At 39.3% G+C, this 25,341-nt stretch overlaps 1 protein-coding gene across 3 annotated transcripts in view; it reads right to left on the bottom strand.

Moving 5' to 3' along the window:
• RNF19A (ring finger protein 19A, RBR E3 ubiquitin protein ligase) overlaps positions 1 to 25,341 on the bottom strand; it is a 57,365-nt gene that overhangs the window by 27,632 nt on the left and 4,392 nt on the right. The window contains exon 1 of one of the 3 annotated variants that reach the window (XM_054059603.1): positions 18,435 to 18,452. The exons of the other annotated variants lie outside the window; for them this stretch is intronic. The gene's annotated coding sequence lies outside the window, so the exon portion shown is untranslated. Of the gene's footprint in view, positions 1 to 18,434; positions 18,453 to 25,341 lie in introns of those variants that run through there. 3 annotated transcript variants of the gene reach the window in all.

Raw genomic sequence — 25,341 nt, 5'->3', positions numbered from 1 at the left:
AAATGAGACTAACGGGATCAATTTCCCCTTATCTCACTGAACAGAGCAGTCTTAGTTCCACCATGCACTCGCTCGCTGTGTCAAAAGCTTATCCTATGTACTGTGGCTGCTGTAAGCAAATGTACACCAAACTCAGTCAACACAAACCAAAGCCTTGGAAACGCTGAAGAGAGGAAAAAAAAAAAAAAGGAAGGAGAACAAAACATCACCAGAACTTCTAACTATTTTAATCTTTCAATCATTACAGTCATCATGCTAGAACAATTGTTTTCTTGTGTAAGTAACAGCAATTCTCCTTGTATTCTCTTCTGCAATGCTTGTCAAATACTTTCCTCTTTGTGGGAAGATTTACTTATATAGATACATTGAAGCAATGTCCTGAAACACCTAACTAGCTAGTGTTCCAGAAAGTGAAAGCAACACTAAGGGATTAAAAACTGCACAAGCTCCCTACGCACCTAAAACAGTTTTAATCTAACTGTATTAATACTCCATTTAAACTAAGCATTCTTTCTGACCATTAGCTGAGAAGATAGCCTCTATGAACAAATCATTCAAAAAGATTGACTGTTTGACCTGAGACAAATGAAAATGTCCCATAAACCCCAAATCTTTCCCATCCCTAAAAATAGACTGTAAATTCTGCTTTTAAAATTCTCATCTCCTGTAAGGGAGATATAAAAAGAATTAAGGAACTTAATTCTGAATTGTGTCTTCTCAGAATGCTGCATGCAACTCTGTATGAACAGATCCAGACACTTCATCAATCCAGTCTCAACAAAAACATAAATGAAACACTAAATTATCTGGCAAAAGTGATAGCAAAATAACCTCAACACCGATTTCCCCAGTTTTTTAGCTCTGTATTTATTTTAGTTGAAAGAAAGTACTCTCTACTTTGGTTTTGCTCTTTAGAACTACTGCTGAATGATACCTCAGAATTTACTGCAGCTGCTTTTTATTGTAACGTATACACTGCATAATAATTGGAGCAAATATATACACCAGTGAAATTATATCAGAAAGCTTTGTTTCCTGTAGCGTCACCAATCCTGCAAGCGGAAAACATTGCAACACTCCCGAATGCTGAGATCATTCCTACAGAAAAACTTCCCAAACATGAAACCAGCCAAGACTCACGAATTTCCAGAACACACAGATGTAATTTCAGGTCTGTAATTCTGCCCCCACAGTAACGGCTACACACTGAATACTGACAAGCTTTTTTTTTTTTTTTCAAGCAGGCCTTAAAATGTGCCCTTCTATAAAAGCAAATCAAATCAAGTGTACCAATATATAAGGTGTACCAATATTGTAGTAGAGGGATCTAAAACCAAAAGCGGGAGTTCCAGAAAAAGTATATGGACAGAATTTGAACAGCATACCATAGAGACAGCAGCCTGGGGGGGATAAATAAGAGGTAGCAAATCTCAGTTCCTTGCACTTACCGATTTTTAAATTCAGCAGGAGCCAGGGGTTTCTGTCTGGAACTGAGGAAAGATCTTATTGACCAGGTGACTGACAGCAGCTTTTTCTCTGGCATATCTACCCTCTATTTTCAGGGCAGGGGAGGGGAACTCATCTTGATATAGCTTTGCCTATAAGAAATGCTAGAAATTATTCTTGTATTACTTTTTAATTCCCTGTTGCTCCTTTACCAGGTTTAACAAAATTGATATACAGATATACTCCGGATAAAGCTTACAATGTAAACTGGAAGGGAGCAAGTTAATAAGAGTTTTGAATTCTTCCAGTGAGATCGAGTTAGGCTGCAGTACCTTACAATGACGTCCTGGTTTCAGCTGGGTTAGAGTTCATTTTCCTTCCAGTAGCTCTCATGTTTCAGATTTAGTATGAGAATAATGTTGATGGCAACAACCAAAGCAATATGTGCTAGGTAATGCTTCTGCTCAGCTGGGATAATTTTCATCCCTGCAGCCACTGTATTTTAGAGTTAGTATGAGAACAATGTTGATAACACACGGATATGTTTAGTTGTTGCTAAGAAATCAAGGACTTTTTAAGCTTCCCATGCTCTCCTACTGAGCAGGTATACAAGAAGCTGGAAGGGAGCACAGCCAGGCAATCGACCCAAGCTGGCTAAAGAGATATTTGATACTGTAACACGTCGTGCTCAATATGTAAGTGAGAAGCTGGCTGGGGACCAGGGTTCACTGCTTGGGGATCACTGCTCTGGAATGGGTTGGGTATCAGTCTCTGTGGGTGGTGAGTGATTGTATTGTGCATTACTTGTTTTGTATATATTATTAGCGTCATTACTATTATTCTCTCTTCATTTGCTGTCCTATCAAATGGCCTTTATCTCAACCCATGAGTTTTGCTCTACCTCCCCATTCTCCCCATCCCACTGGGGTCAGGTGTGAGCAAGTGGCTGCATGGTGTGAAGTTGCCAGCTGTGTTAAACCATGATACGGGAGATGGGATGAGAAAGCAGTCACAGTTTCTGGAAGCTACTGTGACAACTCAAAACAACTTACTAAGGCACTACAAACTGACAGTATCTCAGCCCTAGGAAACCAAATAGCTACTGTGCACTGCTTGTTTGATGCTAGTCTCTTTATAGAGAAACTAAGAGTTTTGGTAAATACAAATCAATAGAGATCTTTTGAAAAACTTGGGTGACTAAGTGAATAACCTAAGCCAGTCTGCTCTAGCAGCAGCAAGTCAGGATAGAGACAAGAACCATGACAGGGTTTTCTGAACTCTGTTATGACTAATGCTGTAACTGCTGAAACTGCCCTTGGGTCAGGTACAACATTACACCAGTGTAACTAATCCCTCCCCTTCACTCAAGAAGCAAGATTAAAGCAAAACCAAGTATAAAATGCCCGATTCTACTGTTGCCTGGCCTGTGAATTTATTCTGTCAGTATCTTAACTGAAAAATCATGCATGGATGTATTTCAAAACACCAAGTCCATTTTTTGGTTCATAACAGCTCTAGTTAAACTGGTGCAATTTCAAATGTAGACCAAGATTAAAAAAAAAAAGAACTAAAAACTGAGAGAAAAAGAGACAAAAACAAAGACAGGGAAAAGTCTAGCCAGGGAAACAAAAATACTCCATCCTGCCAGGAACACTGCCTCTAGCTTCCAGACAGGAAACACTGCCTCCAGAAAAACCATTGGCGTCAGGAAATGGACCACAAAACTTATCTTACAGCCGAACCTAACGGCGAATGAAAGCAGAACATTAGAAAAGGAAGGTAAAGACAAACGGACCAGCCACCGGACACACATATCTTTGCTTATGAATACATGAGGTAAAAAGTTCAATCTTACTGACCCTTTGGGAGAAAGAATTAGTGGAAAGGATTCTTCTAGTCCAACTGAAAATAAATAAATAAAAAAGACCAGGCTGAAAAGATAGAGCCCATTCAGCACAGACAGGGCAAGAGAAGAGGAATGATCTAGCAGCCTTTACAGACAGACTCCACTAGCATTATAAATAGAATAAACACTAGTTAAAAAAAGCATAAAGCAAGAAAAAGCTGAACGCTTGTCATTAAAAGTACATCTGATGCTAGACTTCTGCTGGAAATACAGTATATGCCAACAAGAGGAGCTACTTTGCCAGCACAGTTATTCCACCTACAACAACATCATCATATACTACGCCAAAAAATATGCTTTGTCAGCACACCAGCAGGATTTAGCTAGGTTGATGTGCATTTTTCCAACCATTCTTCACTGACAGCAATGCAGTGTAACTGTAACACAGACTGGGGACTAAGCAGTTTCTGTATGCAAAAAATCCACTATTTCACATGGCTAGTAAAGTAGAGTGCAAAACTACCCACTTGTGGCTTTTAAAAACTTACTCTGGTGAAACTTTCTTATTCCTCATTGCCTCCTTAGTGGCATCCAAGCAAGAAGCAACATGAGGGAGTTTGGCAGACCCCCTGCAAACCACTGTGCATTAGCCAGAGACCTTAGTCCTGTGCATCAGGCAGCGCTCCTGGTCACGCGGTGCTGACGAAACCTTGGCAACGCTGCAACATCCTGCATTGGCAGAATGCTTTGCATCAAATTTTGAAAAAAAACACTCAAAGGTTCCCTGCTGTACTTCATACATTTAACAGCGGAATATAAAGTCAGAAAAAAAATGCATGGGACCTACAGCACTTTTCCTCTGCCAGCTGAGGAGTGCTGCAGTGATTGGTGGCACACTCGGTGAGCAACTGCCCCAATGGACAAAAATAAGCATGGGTCAAGATGTATTTGCACTATTTCATTCACTCCATGACTTCTGAATTAGCAAGAACATCTCCACTGGCAGGCCTTGCAATGCAGAGAGTACTTCTGAAATGCAACTCTCCTGCCCTCGTGCTTTTGAGGAGGACAAAGTCCTTATTCCTAACACTCCCCCCTCCATCCTTTCAGATTTACGTGTGCAAACTCACATCATCTTTCTAACACATCTTTGAACACTTTGCTGGATGTTAACTTTTTTCCCCCCTAAACAGCTACACAATTATGGGAACACCACTTAAGCCCCTTCATGTGACAGATTGTGACACATCATCCATTTCAAACAGTTACAGGCACAAAAGAAAAAAAAATGAAGCAAGCATAATGCAATTCCTAGAAATGCTACTGTGCTTATTTTCTCCACTATTTAGAACAGCTAAACACTTTCTAACCAGAGTCTCCAAACAAAACCATGTTATTTCAGGTTCTGAGGTAAAACCACACTTCATGTTTTTTTAAAAGTAACACTGGTTTATGCCTTCAACTATACCCTTTTTAGTAAAAATTCTTTAAAAAACACAACACTGAGTCAGACTTAAAAACCTCCCAGATCACAGAAACAGTACATTTGCGAGACTGAATTAGTACAGAAGATGCCGCCTCAGGCCAAGAGTACCTGTTAGCCTAAACCTGAGATACAGCCCTCAAACGTCAGGATGAGTTTTTCCTTTAAGAAGCAGAGGAAGTAATTTGTAAATGCTACAAAACCTTCTTGTTTATTTTTTACATCGGCTGCAATCCTCCAGCTTGACTTTGAATCCTGTCACAGTGACACCCACAGTTCTGCTCTGATGGCCTTAAATATAGCTCTCCTAAGCTGTATGCATCCAGATGTGTCTTAGATGAAACAAGTATCTTAAATTGAATGTAACACACAACCTCTCATATTTATTTCCAAGTCAAAGACATTTGTTTAATCAGTAATAACAAAAGTCATTCCTCTTTTCATCTTAAAAATAAAATACCATTTTCTCTAGTAGATTATAAATTCACAGCGTCTTTAAGTCCTTGCTTTTCTCCTACTTGCAAGTTAGCCATTATGAATTTCAAACTGCTGTAGGTGATTACTGATTTCTTTTCTTTTTGCTTATCTAAACCTGGTGTTAACACTGGAAAAAAAAATTCCTTGAGCACTACATGTACTTTGCTTCTGAAAAATGTCTTCACTTGGAACACCAGCAAAGAACTGCTACTGTAATCCCAGTTTAAAGAGCTAAAAGCAATATCGTGCAAGCCAAGAGTATCAGGCACAAATATTTACAAAATAATCTGAAATGTCTGTAGAAAATGGGACAATACATATTTTGTCAAGTATATTTTCTAACCACAAAACACATATACCGAGTAGCAGGCTACAAACACCATTCAAAGATCCCCACCCAGCTCTCCTTCAATTCCGTGTGCCATTATCCACACCAACTCAAGCAAGTGAATGTGCGCAATGCAAGACCTCACCCTAACTTTGCTGACATCAAAGTTTGCCTGCCAACAGATGTTTTGGAAGCAGTTCCATAGCACGAGGGAAACTCAAAGCAACTCAGAGGCTGGATCCCCGAATCAGAAAACAAATGCAGACAGGGCTAGGACAGATTCAATTTTTCATAGTCTGAGACTATGGCTGTACTGGCACAATCTCTCCATGTGATTGGCTCGTTTTCCAGGCTTCAGGTAAATTCTCTGTATCAACCAGTGCCCAGAAGAGCTGGAAGTCAGCTGAAGCACCCAGCAGAGCAGTGAGCAGGTGAGGCGGAGAGGCACAGGCTGCTTGCTGCCCTGTCCACATGCCCCTGCGGGTAAGCAGAACAAGCCCTCAGCTAGCACACCTTGTCCCTTCAGGCCACACAGCCTGACCCAGACACAGTTAAGGGCAGACAGCAGTGCATTTGTCTTCTCCATCTTCAAAAACAAAACAGATGCCTCAAGTAAGAAACAGTCATTTCAATTACTCTAAAAGCAGAAACTGGAGCCAAAGCTAACAGTGTGTGTACTCTGCAGATCACTTACGGCTAAGGGATTCCTGAAACTGCCAAACAGGGTGTCCACGATAGTGGCAGAATACCTCACACTGGCTAGCTGGGGAACAAACAATACTATGAAGATCAAGATTTAACTCAAAATCCTCCTCTATTCACTCTGCTTTTTATAGCTACCACGGGTCACCTCTGCTGTAGTCCAATACCAGTAAAATTCTGAATTTTGACTCAGAAAAGTAACAATCACCCTCAATAAGCCACACACAGACACAAAGGCATGTTCATAAACGAGAGCTCACGTCACACACCCTCGAACTGGAGCCTGTATACAAAAGGACACTCTGTCACCTCTCTGCACAAGGACTTTGGTCTTCATACCTCACTCTGTTACCCATATACATTTGTGATAAAAAGCTCCTTACTTCTGTCAGCTTCCACCTGAAATATAGCGAGTGCCACATAAAACACAAGAACTTTCAGAGAGGACAGCAGAAGCTGAAACAGGTTTAAATAAAACACAGATTTTACCAGCCTGCACATGAATGTTCAAGGATAACATTTAGCTTCCACAGCCACTGACAACACACTCGGTCCTTGAATGAAAATCAGCTCCCGGGAGTTAAAGTCTGTGACAAAGAAACCAGACAAACCAGAGGTGATGTTGAAATCTGAAGGAAAACCAACCCCAAAGAACTTCGAGTTCCATGTTCACAAAGGGCCACGTTTGCCTCCAGATAACTCGGTCACACTATCAAACATTACTTGGAGTTAACTGTAGTTTACTAAGAGATGCCGTTCCAGCTCAGTGGACTGTGATCTGGACAAACCTGTATTTGTTTGCCATCTCCCTGCAAGACTGGATCAATACAAAATAACTGGACGTTGTGCCAGCTGCTCTTTGAAAGGTCCAGCAGTCACAGCTTCCTTCCCCTCAGCTGTAAGGATTACCACACAGGTATAAATCCCAGGCTCTGGTCAAACCCCAGAGCTTTCCTCTGGCTATTGAAACAAATTCAAAAAACGTGGTATGTTTTCTCAGGGGGGGTGGAGGGGTGAGGAAACAGCCAAGGTAAACAAACCCTAAAGACTATTAAAGGTTTCAAGAATGGAGCATTATCACCAGCTCCATTCTTCAGGCAAACTGCCTACAGCAAAGGTGAAACATCTGTGCAAGAGATTTATTTTCTTCTCAAGTCTGCTTTATAACACAGGACAAAACTTCCACAGAATTAGTAAATATCCTTGATGACTGTTTTGTATTCTATTTGAAATGTACTTCTGTAACCTTGTTACACTGCAATATGCGTGTGGTTTCCTTGCTACAGCTAGCATGAGACAAAAATGAATCATACGCTGTAACAGTGCCAAAACACAGAATAAAACAGGCCCAATCACTGTTATTGAGGAATGAAAGTCCCCTGCAAAAACCTCAGCTGCACATCTGTTTCCATTGTAGGACGAACTTTTTTAGTGATGTTGAAATTTAACAATTTTACCCAAAAAATAAAGCATATGAAATGTCAAAAAAGTTCTAGTAGTCTAGATGACATTTAAATCAGATCATTTTAATATAGATAAGTTGCTTGAATCATAAAAATTCCTATAGTTATTTTGAAGCTTCAAGTCTGTGACACAAAACAATAGATACTTCCACAATTTTATTTACTTTGCAAAAAATTGCAAACTTTTTACATTTCTGGTATATTAAGTGTGTTTTCAGTAAGGAGATTTTATAAACACTTCTCTAACCAATTACTCAACACTGCATTTTAAAAAACCACCTCTTAAGATCGCCATTATCAATAAAGTTACTTATGACAATTCCCTTTCTGTCCTATTCCAGACCTTTCTGTTTTGCAATTCCACTGCTCAGCACCCAAATCATTCTACTGACTGAGAGCCACCAAATACTGCATTGGAGGAACATAAATGATTTCTTACTCTTTTAGAAGAGCTGTGTGTAACTACAGAAGTACTCTGCTGAAAGCTTTTAGCCAGTATTATTAAAGAATCCTCCTCAGAAGAGTAGAACTGTTGTCACTCGGCAAAAGAAAACTGCAGTTGTGTAACTGAGCACTGTGCAATGGAATTTGAGGAAGCAGAAAAGGCAAGGCATATTCGAAAGGATATTTAACATCAAAGCAGGTAAAAAATATGAATAATAAATGCAAATAAACTAGGACAACAATCTGCCAAATCAACTCTCACGTCACAACACTATGTCCGAAAAGGAATCATTCTAGCTTGACTTCCATTATTTACTTACGTTACCAAGCCTTAACTCAAATTGAAATGTATGCTGAGTGCAGCCTTTTTAAAATAACTGCTGGTCAGGCTGACATTGTTCTATACTGGGAAGATAACAGCTACATTGAAGAAGATACCACTTGGTTTAAATTTTAATTTTGATGTAACTGAAGTAGTTTATACCAGCCGACACTTCCCCACTAGCAGATTCAGCAATATTTTTGGCTTTTCAATGGAACTGCAGGGAGTTTGTGCCAGAAACAACTAGCAACTTGTTAAAACTGAACAGCTTTCCCTGCCAGGGTAAAATTCTTCTTTCTATTTAATGTCCAGCCACAGAGTCACCTCTGGAAACGCAATCCTAAAGAGGTCTGTGCTGTTGAGACAGAAAGGGGAATAGGAAAAGAAGAAAGATGGAAGAAATATGAAATGGGTCGAAGTGAAAGATAAGCTACCAGAGAAGTCATAAGTCTCTACAACAGGCACACTGATGCAATACTGTTTGTTCACCTCACGAATAACACAGTACCATAGAAATTACTGAGAGGAGGGGAAGGAAGACGTGACACACTGTTCTCAGGACAGTAAGGGAAAAAAAACACAGGTTTTTAGAAGATGCCCTTTTTTCCTTAGGTACTCTCTTGGCCTGCTGTAAAATTGTTTCAATAACATCTTATACTGCCCTCCTTAAGACTGGCTTGATAGCAAAGAAGGAAGTTAATACACAAGCATGGATCCCACCTGTATTTCAGCATCTGGGACAACTAGGGATCCTACTTTAACTTTCCATCTTAATAACGACACCTCTTCTAATCCTTTTACATTTGTCTAGAGTATCAAGATACACCAAGAAAGCAGAGCTACCAGGTCTTTTTCTAGCAACCAGGACAATAAAGTTTTTGTATTTAGACATTTTTTCACGTAGAATCAAGTATTTCCCAGAGTATACTTAATTCTGCCATGTAACTCCAATACAACCATGTCATACCTGGCAGGAATTGCCTAGCAAGGCACACATCACAAGTGCTAACATGGTTAAAGGAGACATCATCTTACACTTACCCTGTCCCCAAGAATGCCTTTGCCCTAAGAAATAACGTTATTTGCTTGTGACATACAACATTATCAAACACTCCATGGGTAACAGAAACACACAAAGCTACACCAAGAACTGTCTGGATATTTAGCATTGCTCAAAAAATCACGAACACTAGAATGCAAGCTGCCCATAAAACCTAAATGCATCATCCTCGATCCATCCACTTGATTGTGTAGTTGATGCACTGTAAGGCAATGCAAATGCCTCAACAGGCATGATGGCTGGATGAGAGCAGCTGATCCTTGCCACCACTTTCAGGGACATGGGGACATCACTTCCCCTCTTCACAACACAGACCTAACTGCCAGGGTGCTGTAGGCAGTTGTGTAGATTAAGTGGGGCCAGTTGTTTCCCACCCAAGTTGTTTCCCATTGACAGCAGTAGGTACCTGCAGATCAGCATCCAAACATCTAAAGATGGACACAGAGGAAAACAAACACCAAACTATTCTGTAAGGGCCTTGCCCAACACCACACAAACACTCCACAAATGAGGCTATCAGAGACTATTCATTCTAGGGTTTCCTACCCTAACTTCATAAGCCAGCATGCTCCAAATAATGTAGTTATCTAAAATTATTTAAATGTCAACCATATTTTTCTATTGTTAGGGCATGAGAATGTTCTCTTACACAAATTTCATACAATTTAGTAACGTGCAGGCACCAAATGAGAAGAATTAGCAAGCATTTGCTAGAATTAGCTTCTCTTTGAAACATCTACACTCACAACAGATTTGATTAACATTAGCCCATGGGCTTCTAAAGAGGAAAACAAACCTAGAAGAATGCCTTCCCTCAAGGAGACTACGGTCTGCTGCAGTGCTTTTCAAACTAGGGGTTGTGAAATACCTCTCAGTGGACGAATACAAGAAACTGTGATGTAAATCCATGCTCCTGCAACAGCAGACATGGGGTGGTAGCTTAGAGGGCTATCCAGGTCTAAGCGTCATTTAACCTCCCCATCCTCCCCCTGCAGGAACCGAACCCAGATGTCTGGCCCAGGTACTGGCCAATATTTAGCAGAGGTTAAGGACAATACCTGTGAGCAGTCCCTTCTTTCCTTTTATAATTTTCTTTTGTAGATATTCAAGTTTGAGAGCTACAAATATACAGGTATGGCAGCAGAGGAACAACAATTGGAAATAGATAAAGCTATCATAAAAAGAAGTGAGATTTGAGCTAAAAAAGTTTAAAAGCACATGTTTCAGTAGATTCAGCCTTCATTACCCTTAATTCCTCTATTCTAGCATGCAACCTTTTTTTCTTACTCTTCCTCAAGGAACACGCTTTACTCTTTTCCTTCCTCTGTTGCCTCTACCCACCACATTTCCTAAACCTCCTCTGAACTGGAGAAGTAGGCATCTTTTTGTCCTAAGCCTCTTGACCTGGCAGAGAACCAAGAGCAGAGGAAGCATTTCCCCATCTCACTTGGGTCTCATTACTAACTTGATGCCTGGCAGCTGAGAGACAAAATTTAAGCATCTTGCCAATTGCTAAAATGGCTGAAAAAGTCTGGTTGTATGTGCAATATTCAGGAATTGAGTTGCCACAACAAAGAGTCTTTAAAGAAAATGCTCAAAACCTTTTTCTAAAAGTTTGCTGTTCTTTGCAAGTTTTCACGGGGAAGAATAAAGATGAAGCAAGGCATCTCGAAGGAAAGAAAACACATCACAACCACCTCTGCTTCAAAAACACAGACACTCAGAGCAGTGTCTGAGCAGTTTCTCAGAGCAGTTGCAAGGGACTATGTTTTTAAACAATAAGAGACCTTTCCTCTGCCTTCTCAGAAGCAATATTGGGGGGGTGGGTTGGTTTAATATCCAAGTTAAGCCACAAAATGTAAGTGTTTCAGACCAACTACATTTTCAATGAAATATAACAGAAAACCCAAATGCCTGCTTTCATAATGTGAAGTAGCTTATTTATAGAAATTTCTATTATCCTGTTTACAGAAGATACTGTCCATTTCAAGTACTGTACACATATGCAGCCATACACTCCTAAAAAGATGAATTCTTTGTTGCTTACTTAATGATAGTGGCCCAGTCAAAATGAATACTTACCAAGACCATTTCCACTACATTATACACTTAGCATATGTGCGTCCTTCTGTACGTAGTGTAAATTCTAAAAACAAAGCATGAAGAGAAAGGACAGATTTTACAGATAGGAGGATGAGGCAGACAGAGTGACTTGCCAAACTCTCACACGGACAATCCACAGAGCAGCCCGAGGACGGACAGAGGAGAATGTGTCTTATCTCACTGCTAGCCTGGGACCGCATGAACAGTCAGCCTCCTCCAGCTGAGCTACCAAGCATTATGCCACATTAACTTCACAACTTGCACTCATCTGCCTGTATTCTATGCAGCACACCAGTCCAGTCTCATCACCATGGCTATCCTTAAAAACATTTATAAACCCCACCACCATTTGGAGCGGAAACGGCATCATTTTTCCTCCCTTGTACATATCCCATAGTCTCTCAAATATCCATAGACTATGCCAGTACCAAAAGATTATGTTTCTCTCTTTTATCCCCTGCTGACTTTATATTACAATATCCTCCATATCACTGGAGGAAGAGCCCTTAAATTTTTATTCACCCAGCAAAATGCACGGTCTGTAATAGTAGCCTGGAGGTATTTAATGCCATTCAAGAGAAAGTACGCCTTTCTCATCCTTGAAGGACCCGCATATCTAGAAGGAAAGGCAAATACTTGATAAAAAAAAAGATCAAAAACAATCCCGTAGAACTTACTGACGTTTCCAGTACTAACTTCATAAACGGTAACAGAAAAAGGCTGATACTTTTACATTAAATTTTCTGTAGTTAAGCACCTAATAATACTTAATCTACACACAGAAAATTATAAAAAGAAACTAAAAGATTGAAGGTCTTACTTTTGCTTCCCCAAAGTTAAGCAGTCTTCCCTAACCAAAAAATAAATACATATGAGACCAAGACTGCTGTACTGTGAAACTAATTCTGAAATAGAAGTTCAAAAAGGATTAAATACTATAATACTGTAATCATCAATTTAATTGGAAAAAAAAAAAAACATTTAAGCAATTACTTCATTTGATTATGTTTTCTAGAAGCAACTGCAAACTTCCAACTGTGTCCTAATTCATAAATTTGTGAATTACAGCATGAAAAGATCCCCTGTTGGAAATGCTTGTCTTTTCCCAGGCACCTGCTAGAAAGGTACAGGATTTAGCTTTTATGTAAGATATCCTTTCGATGTACCTTTACTATATATTGTATAGAAGCCAATCTATATTTTACTCAAACATTATGTATCTCACAAGAATATACTAAAATGTTACAATATTAATACATTTCACAATATCAGTAACCATGAGAAGAGACAGTGACTTAAATTATCACAGACATTCCCGACTACTCTCAAAGTCCCACAGAACACAAGAAAGTTGTACTGGCTTTCACGAGTACAGGGCCCTACTTCCACAGCACATAAGACTCCGTGGTGCAGGCGAAGGGTGAAAATCTCCTACTGGACCCATGCCCTAAACATGAACTCGTAATATGTCAGACTGCTTTCAAATCTAAAAAGTTTATCTCCCTGTCAGTATATTCTACCACTTCCTATATTGCCACCCACATAAATATCAAGTGTCTCTCAATGCTGTGAAACCCCAAGAAAGCAATGTTCTTAGCACCTTAATGAAAAAGCTCAAAAAAAATATTCCTTTAAAATCAGTATTTCATTTGCTACTAATCTTACTGAATATTTGCAGGTTCCCACACTACGATATCAGAACAGAAGTTGTAACTCATCCTCACCTTTCTCATACCTGAACAGAATTGCCACCTGGAGAGATGTGAAGCAGTAGGATTAGCTGGGGAAGCAAGTGCATAACCAGAGACTGACAGAGGGAAATACTGTATAGATCTCTACACCATTTACAGGTACATACAGCCACCTGTAACACAATCAAGTAGGTATTTTCTAGATTTACAAACAGTAGAAGAATCCTCGTTTCTGCTTTTGCCAGTGCATTAGCAGAAAACCAGGAAATGAATCAGAATGAAGTAGTAAACTTTGAGAAGAAACTTCATGAAATTTTTTAGTCTCACATAATATTCATTCATTTTTAAAGTGACAGAAACTTCAATAAACCGATTAAAAAAAATCTCAGGGTTAATAGACAGTAAATATGGATAGTTCAGAAAAAGAGAACAAATTCGGGTCTTTTTCTTTATTATGGCATATCACGGGTCTCTTCTAGTCTTTTGGAAGCATAACATCTCCAGCTGGCTATTAAGTAAATGGGATTTAAGTAATGGGATATGCAAGTGCACTGACTGATCACAAAACCATAGAATCGCTAGGCTGAAAAAGACCTTTGAGATCATCAAGTCCAACCATACCTGTCCACTACTAAATCACATTCCTAAGTACTTCATCTACCGGCCTTTTAAATACCCCCACAGGGATGGTGACTCAACCAGATCCCTGGGCAGCTGTTCCAGTCCCCGATAACCTTTCGGTGAAGAAATTCCTCCTGGTGTCTAATCCGAACCTCCCATGGTGCAACTTGAGGCCATTCCTTCTCATCCTGTCACCTGGGAGAAGAGGCAAGCACCCACCTCCCTACAACCTCCTTTCAGGCAGTTGTAGACAGTGATAAGGTATTCTTTTCTGTAGGCTTCACAACCCCAGTTCTGTCAGCTGGTCCTCATAAGATTTGTTCTCCAGTCCCTTCACCAGCTTTGTTGTCCTTCTCTGGACACGCTTCAGGACCTTGACATCTTTCTTGTAGTGAGGGGCTCAAAACTGAACACAGCGTTCGAGGTGCAGCCTCACCAGTGCAAAGTACTGGGGCATAGTCACTTCCCTGGTCCTGCTGGCCACGCTGTTTCTGATACAGGCCAAGATGCTATTGGCCTTCTGGGCCACCTGGGCACACTGCTGGCTCATATTCAGCCAGCTGTCAACCAAAATTTGATGGAGCAGCAGCCAAGATAAGAGAAGAGAGGATGGTTGACAAATAAACATCAGTGCCAAATTACAGTGAACCCTTCATTTTCCTTCCAGCTTTGCCACATGAAAGGCTTTATGTTGAAAAACTCTGGGCCTCTGTTTCACAGATACTCTATTCATACTGCAACTACATTCCAATAAGTCTTCCTTCAATGAACTTTAAGAAACAAGATACAATGATCACAACCGAAAATTAACCTCAAGTTCTGAAATCACCTTCCCATGCAAGTCCAAAACCCTGACATCCTTAAGAACCATTTCTTCTGGACTGTCTCATCTTGTATTTAAGAGGAGTAAAAAATTACCATGTGAAAAAAAAAAGACAGAGAAGCCAATCAGTCAAGAAAATGTCTTTCCACAAAAATTAAAATGGCAGTCAAAAGACAGATTGCATTGACTCAGGATGTCACAGAACATTGAGAGAGCTGTCTAATTGCATATGGAGAAGAACAACAGAACCAGGCTATAACCCCAACTAGATATCATACTTATCACTTCAAATTAAACTTTGGACCAAAGTATTTTCCCTCCCCATAATGGAAACTGATTGGGGGGAGGGAGGGAGGCAGGGAACGAACAAAACTGCATCCTAAGCAGGTACAGTTTTTGTCTTAATAGTAAATTTTACAGCAAACTGACAGCACGTTTTTCTTCTCATTTGTGAAGAATTATTAAACTTGCGATAGAATCCCCTTGGAGCACACTGGGTGTCTTTCAGCTGACAGTGGTATCTATTTCAGTGATTTAATCCCAGGCTGCAAAGTTGTCCCTAGCCACCTGCAGCGGTCAGAAATAAAGGTGCCTCCCCAGGCTGGGGAACGGACTGGGACTAGGAGTAGGTTTGGTTTTCGTTTAAAGGGGGAGGGGAAACAACCTCTTGTCAATCACTGTATCAGCTACAAAAAACCAAGGTGTACAGCAGGAATATTCCAAAACTCGGCATATTACTAAAAATTTTTAGATACCTGATGTGGTGTGCATAGTTAAACCAGGTACCACACTTTGGCTCAGAGATAAATTCTCTTTCTTTTCATTTACAGCACTGCTATTTCCATGTTCCCCTCTGATTATATACAGCATCTAAAATAGCACTCACTTTTTATCAAAATCAAAGACAAATATCTAATACTATAATAGCAACCCAATTATTGAAAAGAATTATGTCTACTCTAAATTTTACTTTTTTCTCATTATTTTAAATGTTTTGGAAATACATTAGCTATAAACTAGCTTGCAACCATAACTTGCGAGACGGAAAATTTTTAAACTAACGCCTTGGGTGTCAGATGCTCCAGTAATTCAAAGTTCTGCCTTTTAAAAAGTGTATTAGTGTGCAATTTTTAGGGAGGAATGCAAGCTTCCTTAAATCTGGAAGAAGTTCGATAGAGTTGATAAGTTTGATATAACCAAACTTATAACCCTGAAGTTAAAATTTTATATCCGTACAAATACACCTCAGTATTTCAGCTTTCTAACAAATATCTTCTTCCAAAAAAAACCCACCACCTTCCCAAAATACACTGCTTTCCATCCAGTATTTGGTACTTTATTAAGATGTAAGCATGCTAACCTATTCTAACCAATAAGCAAGCTTGTGAAGCAAAGCTTCCTTAAAAAAAAAGGAATTACAGTGACTTTATTCTAATGAAACAAAGCACATTCTCATATAGCTATGACAGGACTTTTTTTCTCTGCAATTTAATGATTTTGATGTTGTAGTATTTAATAACACAACCTGATTAAAAGCAAGGCGAAGACAGATCAATTACTGAGCTAGGGAGAGTATGTGGTATATAAAACATGGTACTTGTATATAATTCACACCAGGTATGGCATGTCAATAAGAATAAGATATTTCACTAATCATAGACTTGGAAAGTGTTTCTCCAAACCTAACAAAAAAGTGCTGTGAAGTAGAGTTGAACTGATAGAAATCTTAGAAATGATATTATTTCCAGGAAATTGCTGAAAGCACTGTAGTACTGAGCACAATATCAAAGCACGCTTTAATAAAAAGTTATGACAACAGAGCAGAGCAAACAAAAAAAATCAAGGTTTTGAAAATGCTAAGCATACACTCACAAACACAGCAAGAGTACACACACTCAGCATCCTTAGAGCATGGGAGAAAGGAGTCCTTGCAGGTTAGATTTGCAGAAGAAATGAACTGCCAGTGAAATTTAAACAAGAAAGAATTTCAGAGGCATTCAATGCTCTAGTTACAATAAGAGCAACGAAAACAAATGGGTGTCCAATACTTATGAATCTGATCTGTATGCGCATATAAGCTTATTTCAAGATTAAATATCTGCAAGCATACTAATGAAGCAGCCTCTGCCAGTAAAAACTATTATATTTTAATTATATTCCTTAAGTAATGTCCTAGCTAAGCAGAGCATGACAACAGATGCTATCTAATCCATTCTTGGGATACTCCAGCTAAGGAGTCACTGAAGAAGAAAAGACACTGCCCTGCAGCATCACTGCAGAAAGTTAGTTGTGTTGCCTCTTATCATCCAGGGAGCTCATGTCCAAGAACTTTTCACCTCACTATAATAAAGACATGCAATAGATAGCGTTAGAAAAGATTTATCGTATTTATTCTAATACAAAGAATTACTTAGGTTGGAAAAGACCCTCAAGAACATCAAGTCCAACCCTTAACCTAACACTACCAAGTCCACCACTAAACCACGTCCCTAATGTAAACTAATTTGGAGTGTCCTATACCAATAATTCTTTTCCTATAAAAGACCAAAGACTAAAATCCCTTTAGATTTATACACATGAATAAAAAAATGCAACAAGCTAAGGTATGTTTAGGTTGTATTCATTTGAGAAAGGAAAGTGAACTTACTTCACTTTTGAAGGAAGTTCTTTGAAGTCAGGAGCTTAACTGTTTATCTGAAACCATTTATTTCCTCCTACAGTTCCAAAGAAAATAGTTGCATAAATACATTGGAGGAAGCAGGTGTATAATTTCATTGAAAAGCTATTTAAGTTTCTTGAAAAGGACAGGAGATCTTTCAAACATTTCCTTAAGTTACTTGCTAGAACATATACTTTAATATTTTCCTTACTACTTCACAAAAGGAAAGGAACTAAAGTTTATTACTCCACAGCACTAGCAATCACTGCTCCATGGCCGTAAGCTCAAAATTAAATAAGTGATCACAGTGCAAAGAAAACACCAATGTCACTTCAAGTTGTAAATATATGAAGAAAATCCTCGACATCGCTACAATTAAATGGTAAACTACCTAGGGACACGACAATTTTAAAAAAAGGAAAAAGAAGCTTTAAGCTATATTGCAGAATCCCATAAGATACTATGTCCTTTGTTTTAAACATGCCCTCAGCTTTAGTTCAAACTTAATTTGCTTTTTATAAATCAGGTATCACTTAATTTACAGTAACACCTGGAGTTGTTTAAGACTAATTAAGCTATATATAACTTTAAGATGTGTATTTCCACAGGAAAGAGACATTTAACAAATTACATTAATGTGCACTCTGGCACAGTTTTTTTATATTAATATAATTTCCTCTAGCAACGCACAAAGCAACTCGCTGTGGAGAGAAACAGAGACAAGTTCTACAGAAATACAGAGAGACAGAACATTATTTCCCTGCATCTTAAAACGCTGAATACTAAAGGGAATGCATCTTTTCCAGCATCCAGAGCAAGTGGCATGGGTATAGAGGGGCATCATGCTCTGCGAGCTTCACGATGTAGTTTGAGAGTCCTACAAATGAAGTCCCTACTGAACAGGCTTAAAAGGCTTAGATGGACTACAGTAGCTGTCCACGCTGTCTCTGTTGTGGGTTAACCTACCCTGCAGCAGAAATTCAGAACAGGGCCACCTTGCACTCTTCAGAGTGAGGTCAGATGTTCAGTTTAAACTTTCTGTAAGACACATTTAAGGTACATGTCAAGATCTGAATGGAAGCAGGGGCATTCATTTTATTATATTGATGGCTACATGCTAGTAAATTCCTAGGGGAGGGCATTTAGAAATAGGAGGTGATAACAGATTTAACATTTTAAACCACTGTGGCTATTTGCTGAGTTGTCCTTACAATAGCAGCTAAGCTTCCAAAGTAGCTTACTACACTATTCTGTGGGACTTGCTCCTAAAAGGCAAACATTTACCAGAACTCACTCTATAGACCAGATACGAGCAGCACGTAAAAGAGTATGGCAGTCCTACAAAAGGCAGCAGCAGGCTTAAAGCAGGGATGGATATAGCACCTCATGGTTAAACAGCAGATGTTATGGGGGAGGAGAATGTAAGCAGTCAGATTAAGTCAAATTGAAAAAAATATAACCATGCTATTGAAAACAGAAACTGAAGTAATGAGAAGTTAAACGCATTGTGACTCATCTCATTTTTACAGCTAAGTCATTTATTTCAAAAGACAATGATTTCTCATTAAAAAGAAAGGCTAGCAACTCTATTATTAAGACTGCTTGACACTTCTCACTGTAACATCCTATTTCCAAAGCTTAGAATCTTTAAGCAAACTGGACTGGAAGTCATATACTAAGATCTTCAGCACTCTGATTTCAACCAAACTACTTAAGCCAATAACAAATAAAATCTCCATACCTCAAAAGATCCCAACACTTTAATGAAGAAATTTATCTTAGAAAAGGAATTCAGAATTTGCAGTATTTCCTCTGGAAAGGTTTAGCACTAGCACACTCAAACTGGAATTTGAATTCTGCCCTGTGCATCTAGGATGTACATTTTTGTCAGCCTTCTAGCAATGTGTGAATATATCTGTGCTTTCAAGTTTTTGTGAATGAGAGAAGATATACACTCTTTGATGAAAACTGCGTTATTTGCTAAAATCTCTCCTGAACTCAACCCAGCCTGGAACGAATCAATTTTCCTTTCACACTTCCAGGTGTACAATATGTCGAAGTACCAGAAAAAAAAAAAACTAGGAAGGTGACTTATCCTCTCCAAGATCCCACTACTAAGTAACGCCAATGCAGAAGACACTCTCACCAAACATGGAGGTGGCGAGATTATACTCATTGAGAGAAGGGGGTTCAGGGAGAAACAGTAGATGAAATCAAGAATGGATATAGTCCAAACTAGCTTAGACACAATCCTGAGCAACCTGATCTAGGAACAGCCTTGCTGTGAGCAAGGGCTGGACTCCATGACCTCCAAACCACGCTGCAATTTTAACAACAGTGGAAGTGGTGGCTGCCAAAAGGGCAACTGACATCCGCACCTGAAAAGTAACAGGATGGCTGAATGGAGAAAAACATAAGAAAAAAATTGGGATTGCAGAAGACCAACAGTTGTTGTTCAGGGAAGTAATCTGGGGACTGTAGCACAAGTAATGGAGACAATATATCTCATTAAAAACCCAGCAAGGCAGGAGAACTGACTGGCTGATCACAAACACTAGAGGAAAACTAGCTAACAAGCACAGGGCAAAGGTAAGAAAAATACCTTACAAAGAGTAGCTGAATGGGAACAGAGAGAGGGAGTATCTCCAAATGACAGGAAAGGAAGACAAAGACATCAGATTAGGTATTTAAAAGGATATGAATTTAGGTTGGCTATGATATCTTCCTAACAAAAATCATAACTGACTAAATATGAATAGGATTTGGATAAAACACTGTTAAGTATGCAGAAAGTAAAAGGTAGATTGCTGGTGACAAAAGCCGCAAAAGCAGCTTGTACTGTCAAAGCATGCGTTCCTCTAGCGCTCATCCTCCACAGTCCAGACATCCATAAAACCCTCTGCATAAGTGCATGGATCATGCTGTCTAGAGTTGATCCCTATAAAGCATGACAGAGTATTACTGGATGCCACCAGCTCAAATAGCAGCAGTCTGCTTAGTGAGTAGCTTCCAAACCTGCTGATATGACTGCAATTATTATTTTTAACAGCTAGGAAACAGCACACGAACTACATTAGAAATAACTTCAAGTAAACACAATTAAGCCCCGGAGTTTGGAAATGAGTGGTGAAGTACATTATGACAGCTTAACTGCATGGCTTTTATCCCTTTCCCCTCCCTTACAATTTTTGCCAGGTTCACATTCTACCCCCCATCCAAAAAACAAAATACTGCATATAATGCTACACTGAAAGCAGTAACTTAGTTCCTCACAGGCCACAGCAGACAACTAGTATGTTAGACAAATACTGCTGAAATAGTCATATAACATATCCATCCCACTGAAGGAGCATGGTTGTTATCCCTATTAAAAAAATATCAGGGCATATTATTAAGGATAGATTTATTTAGCAACTTTAGGCATACGATATGAGATACCCAAGAACTTAATTTATTTCAGACTACTATGTCATACACCAAATTCATAGAATCATTGAGTCACTAGGTTGGAAAGGACCCACTGGATCATCGAGTCCAACCATTCCTAACAATGCCTAAACCATGCCCCTCAGCACTTCATCCACCCATCCCTCAAACGCCTCCAGGGAAGGTGACTCAACCACCTCCCTGGGCAGCTTGTTCCAGTGCCCAATGACCCCTTCCGTGAAATTGTTTTTCCTGATGTCCAGCCTGAACCTCCCCTGGCGGAGTTTGAGGCCATTCCCCCTTGTCCTGTCCCCTGTCACTTAGGAGAAGAGGCCAGCTCCCTCCTCTCCACAACCTCCTTTCAGGTAGTTGTAGAGAGCAATAAAGTCTCAAATTGTATGTTTAAAGATACCTGCAGTATCCACCACGTATACACATCCCCCCAAACCCCTCCACCAAACCAAGAACTACCACAATAGCCAGGATTCAGATGCCTCATGAGACAAGAAGAAAATATTTTGTTTTCTGCTTTATTTGCATTATATCTCCAAACTTATTCAAAGGAAACAATTGCCCTAGAGATGAGCTTTACTGCTGCTGAACCTAGACAGACACCTCAGCACACTCTGCAATAGTATTCTGAGGAATGCTTCTGCAGGGAAGAGAAAGAAACCAAAAAAACCACAGCTGTATCATCATCAAGGACTGTAACTTAATGAAGGTAGGCACAAAAGATAATCAAACTACAGCTGTTTTGTCAACCTTAATACCGGCATTCCTTAGCATTTATGTAACTGCTGCAGAAGCCATCCCTGTTTCTAGTATTTCCAGTGTGTTCATTAACATGGTTTCTGAGAAGCAAAGTTGAACAGCATCCTGAAGGCCGCCAGCCTTCACATCTTTACAACAGAAAGACAGTTGTTGCATTCTACACACTATTTAAACTTGAGCCATTCTTCATTTAGTTTTGCAGGAGGCTCATTACAGAAGTTACAACAAGCACATATTGAGTTAGACAATAGTTACTAAAAGCCATACACTGCAGTCAACTACTTTGATGACTTGACAGTCATGTGATAATGACGGTAAATCTAAAAGCCTCCCTTTTTTTAAAGGGAATCTAATCACTAAAAGCAGGCTTTATCATCACTGCCAAATATTCCAAACCTACCCTCACTCAGCTACTAGACCACAGAAAAACTGCACAAAGTATACATTTCAGAGAGCTGAACTTTAAAGGTGAGTAGCTCTAAATTCAGAAGGATCACATTTTACAGAAAGCTCCAGTACCTACATTGCTTTTTTACAGTTAAAAGCATCCATCTACCAGGGCTTCCATAAAGTGGAATATTTCACTGCAGTGCCAACTGGAAGCTCCCTCCTTTCAGAGTTCTATTTTGTTCTCTCACTGAATGACTTTTAGCACAATAAAACTATTCTTCTTCATATTCTTAGATGTGTTTTCATGTATTTCAGGAGAAACACTAAGCATATCAAAATGCATACTCTTTTTATTTTTACTTTCAACCACCAGAGATGTACAAAAGCACATGTACAGAAGGTTTAAAAGAATCTGCCTCACAAATGCAGCATTACTGCAGTTTTCCGTTAATTGTGCAAATTCCACTTTCCATACAATGGCTTTAAAAGGCATACAAGGCAAAAATGGCCACAGCTTATGGGACACAATTTAGGTTGAAACTGTGACTTAGAAATTGTTACCCTTGAAATAGATAGGTAATATTGCATGACCTTGGAGATAAGAAAAAGTATGTGATTATATAGCCCTAAAACCAATACTGCAATATTTCGTACCTCAAAATACACAAAAGCAACAATGAAAACAAAACTATGTCACTATCTTCATATTTCACTGAAGCCCCACTTCTTGGTCTAGATTCGGCCAGGATATTACCTTGATTAGAGCAGGGTGTGGGAGGTGAGAAAAAACTGTTTTCACTGCTTACTATTTTAGAGAAAAAGATGAAGCACTGCTACGCATGACTAAATAAGATGCTTCCATCTCTTTACCTATTCACCAATAAACAACATCTCCTTGCAAAGCTTCAATTCAACAGCAAAAGATAAGTTTATTTGGCACATAATACACCTTATCTACTAACTAAATTAACACTGAAAACAGGGGAGCTTGCTCTTCCTTTTCCCAGACAGGCAGGCAGCATGTAATCCTAATAATCTGAATTCTTTCAAGGCAGGATCTTTCTTTGTTTATCCTTGTTCTCTTTTCATTAGTTAGTTAATCCATTACCTAGTTCATCCTGGAATCATCTTTAATTGTTAATAATGGAAAGACTCTGGACTCCTCTGCTGAGCTTACAGGGCTCTCTTCTATTCTTACCCTGGCTGAATTTCTGCCTGGTGTCAGGTCACAGAAGGCAAAGTCTACTTTTCTGCAGCTACACACCACCACCACAGACAAAGTCTGAACAAAAGCATACTGCCACATGCTGGGGGGAGGGGGGGCAACAACAAACAGGTACAGGAAGGGGAAGAAAGAAGAGTAACTAGTCAGGTAGGAACTTAAGGAAGAATATACCTTTGGTCACCAGGTACAAAAATGGCTCTGTCCAAATTGAGATGGCTTAAGACCGTGAAATTAAGATAAACAATGGGCAAAACAGCTTTGCAGGTTTCTTCTCTATGTTGTCCCACAGATAAACTTGCAGTGACTGAAGAATCTTACACTTCAGGAAGCAACAGCCTGGCTTCACAGGCTATAAGCACTAAAGATCCCTTTGCTTAAAAAGAACCCAGAAGCTTGATACCTTCATCTCTGACTCTGAGCAAAAGGGCTCCTGGTCTCCCAAAGTCTATTTTTAGCAGTGTCATATAAAGGAAAGCTTGACTCCTTTTTCTGAAAATGCAAAGTCAAACAAAAGGTATCAGATACAGCTTCACAGGTAAAATGAAACCGAGAAGCTAACTGCTCTTCTCAGGAAACTGAAGCAAAGCCTTCAACTCAGCAAAAAATCCCCTCTAATTTTAAAGGCTTTATCCTGTTTATATTTTACTTAAGGTAAAGGAACACAAAATCAGAGCAACTCCATCAGAACACACAGTGGAGGAATCTTTGATAAAAATTATTTTTCCACTACGCATTCTAAAAATGTCTTTAGCCTTGAACACATTTTGTCTTCCAGCCACATGTCTTTGCACTGATCAACATATTAGGCTGCTTACTATGGAAAGACAAAAGGTAGACCCAAAGTAAGACACTTCCCAACTGCTGACCAGGAGGAAATGTTTCTCAGCAGGCTTCAGCTTTGCTGTTGGGTGGTCTCACTACAGCCACTATTTACTCCCATGCAAATGTTCTTCCACTATCAGATGTTTGAGGGACAACTGGATGCTCCCTATATAAAGCATTCTGTTACGAAGGAGAAAAGCCAAACAGTATGTTGCAAACCCCCCTCTGTCAGTATCTTCATTCATTATACACAGTACTCATACTGTGTATAATGATGTTCAGTTAATACTTAGTAAAATATCTACTGTCAAGGTACAATTACATTTTGAAACAAGGAAGAACCTCAGCAAAGAATATGGGCTGAGTATATGGACCCCAATTTTCAGGTCATAAGAAGCCCAAAGCACTCATCAACTATCTAATTCAGACAGAATAAAACTCTTTTGTTTCCTGAAAAACGTGTAAATATTTCTTACAGGATTGAGTTCTGAATGATGATACTGCAGAAGATCTGTCAAAATAACCCTCCCCTTGCCCAGTCTCACTGAAATATACTGTCCCGTGCACCATGTGCTTTCAGCAAAGGAAATGGATGAATGACGCATTTAGGCATGGCACCACCAACTGTCTTTTCCTCTGGAATGCAATCATTATGGTGCTGAGAAAGACTCTTATTTGTCTAAGAGCAGACAGTCAACAATGCAATTTAACATAAATATTTAAAAATAAAAACAAGGCACAGCAACACCAGTGCTGCAATGTCATCATATCCAAAACACTAGCTAGACAGCACTGTAAAATCCTCATGCCTCAACTAAAACATTCAGTCCCTCCTAAACCTCCACTGTTCTGTATATCCACTGATGTGCAGGACCACTTCACACTCCCCACAAGCCACTTCTTGAAAACAAACACAAGGTAAATTTGTCTCACCAGAAGTCCTACACAGTGCAGTGAACAGTATATCTGGGACTGTCATACAGATTAAACATTTTCACATAAAATTAGATCTCTGTTAACTTGATGTAGCTGGCAGAGTTTGCTTTTACGTGAAAAATTTGATCATTTACTGAGAAATGTAAAACTGACACTTTTTTTGAGAATAAGCAGCATCAGTGAAACATAATAAGGACAAAGCAATACGATTCTGAGCGCAGACAGTTTCTCCAGTTACTCCTCTTCCTGAAGCAGTTTTTCATTCACTAAATGGAGCAACTGAAGTGGACAGCCAGGGGCTCC

This window comes from Cuculus canorus, chromosome 2 (genome assembly GCF_017976375.1).
Source record: "Cuculus canorus isolate bCucCan1 chromosome 2, bCucCan1.pri, whole genome shotgun sequence".
NCBI classification, from domain to species: Eukaryota; Metazoa; Chordata; class Aves; order Cuculiformes; family Cuculidae; genus Cuculus; species Cuculus canorus.
This window is presented reverse-complemented; position numbering and strand designations above follow the sequence as displayed.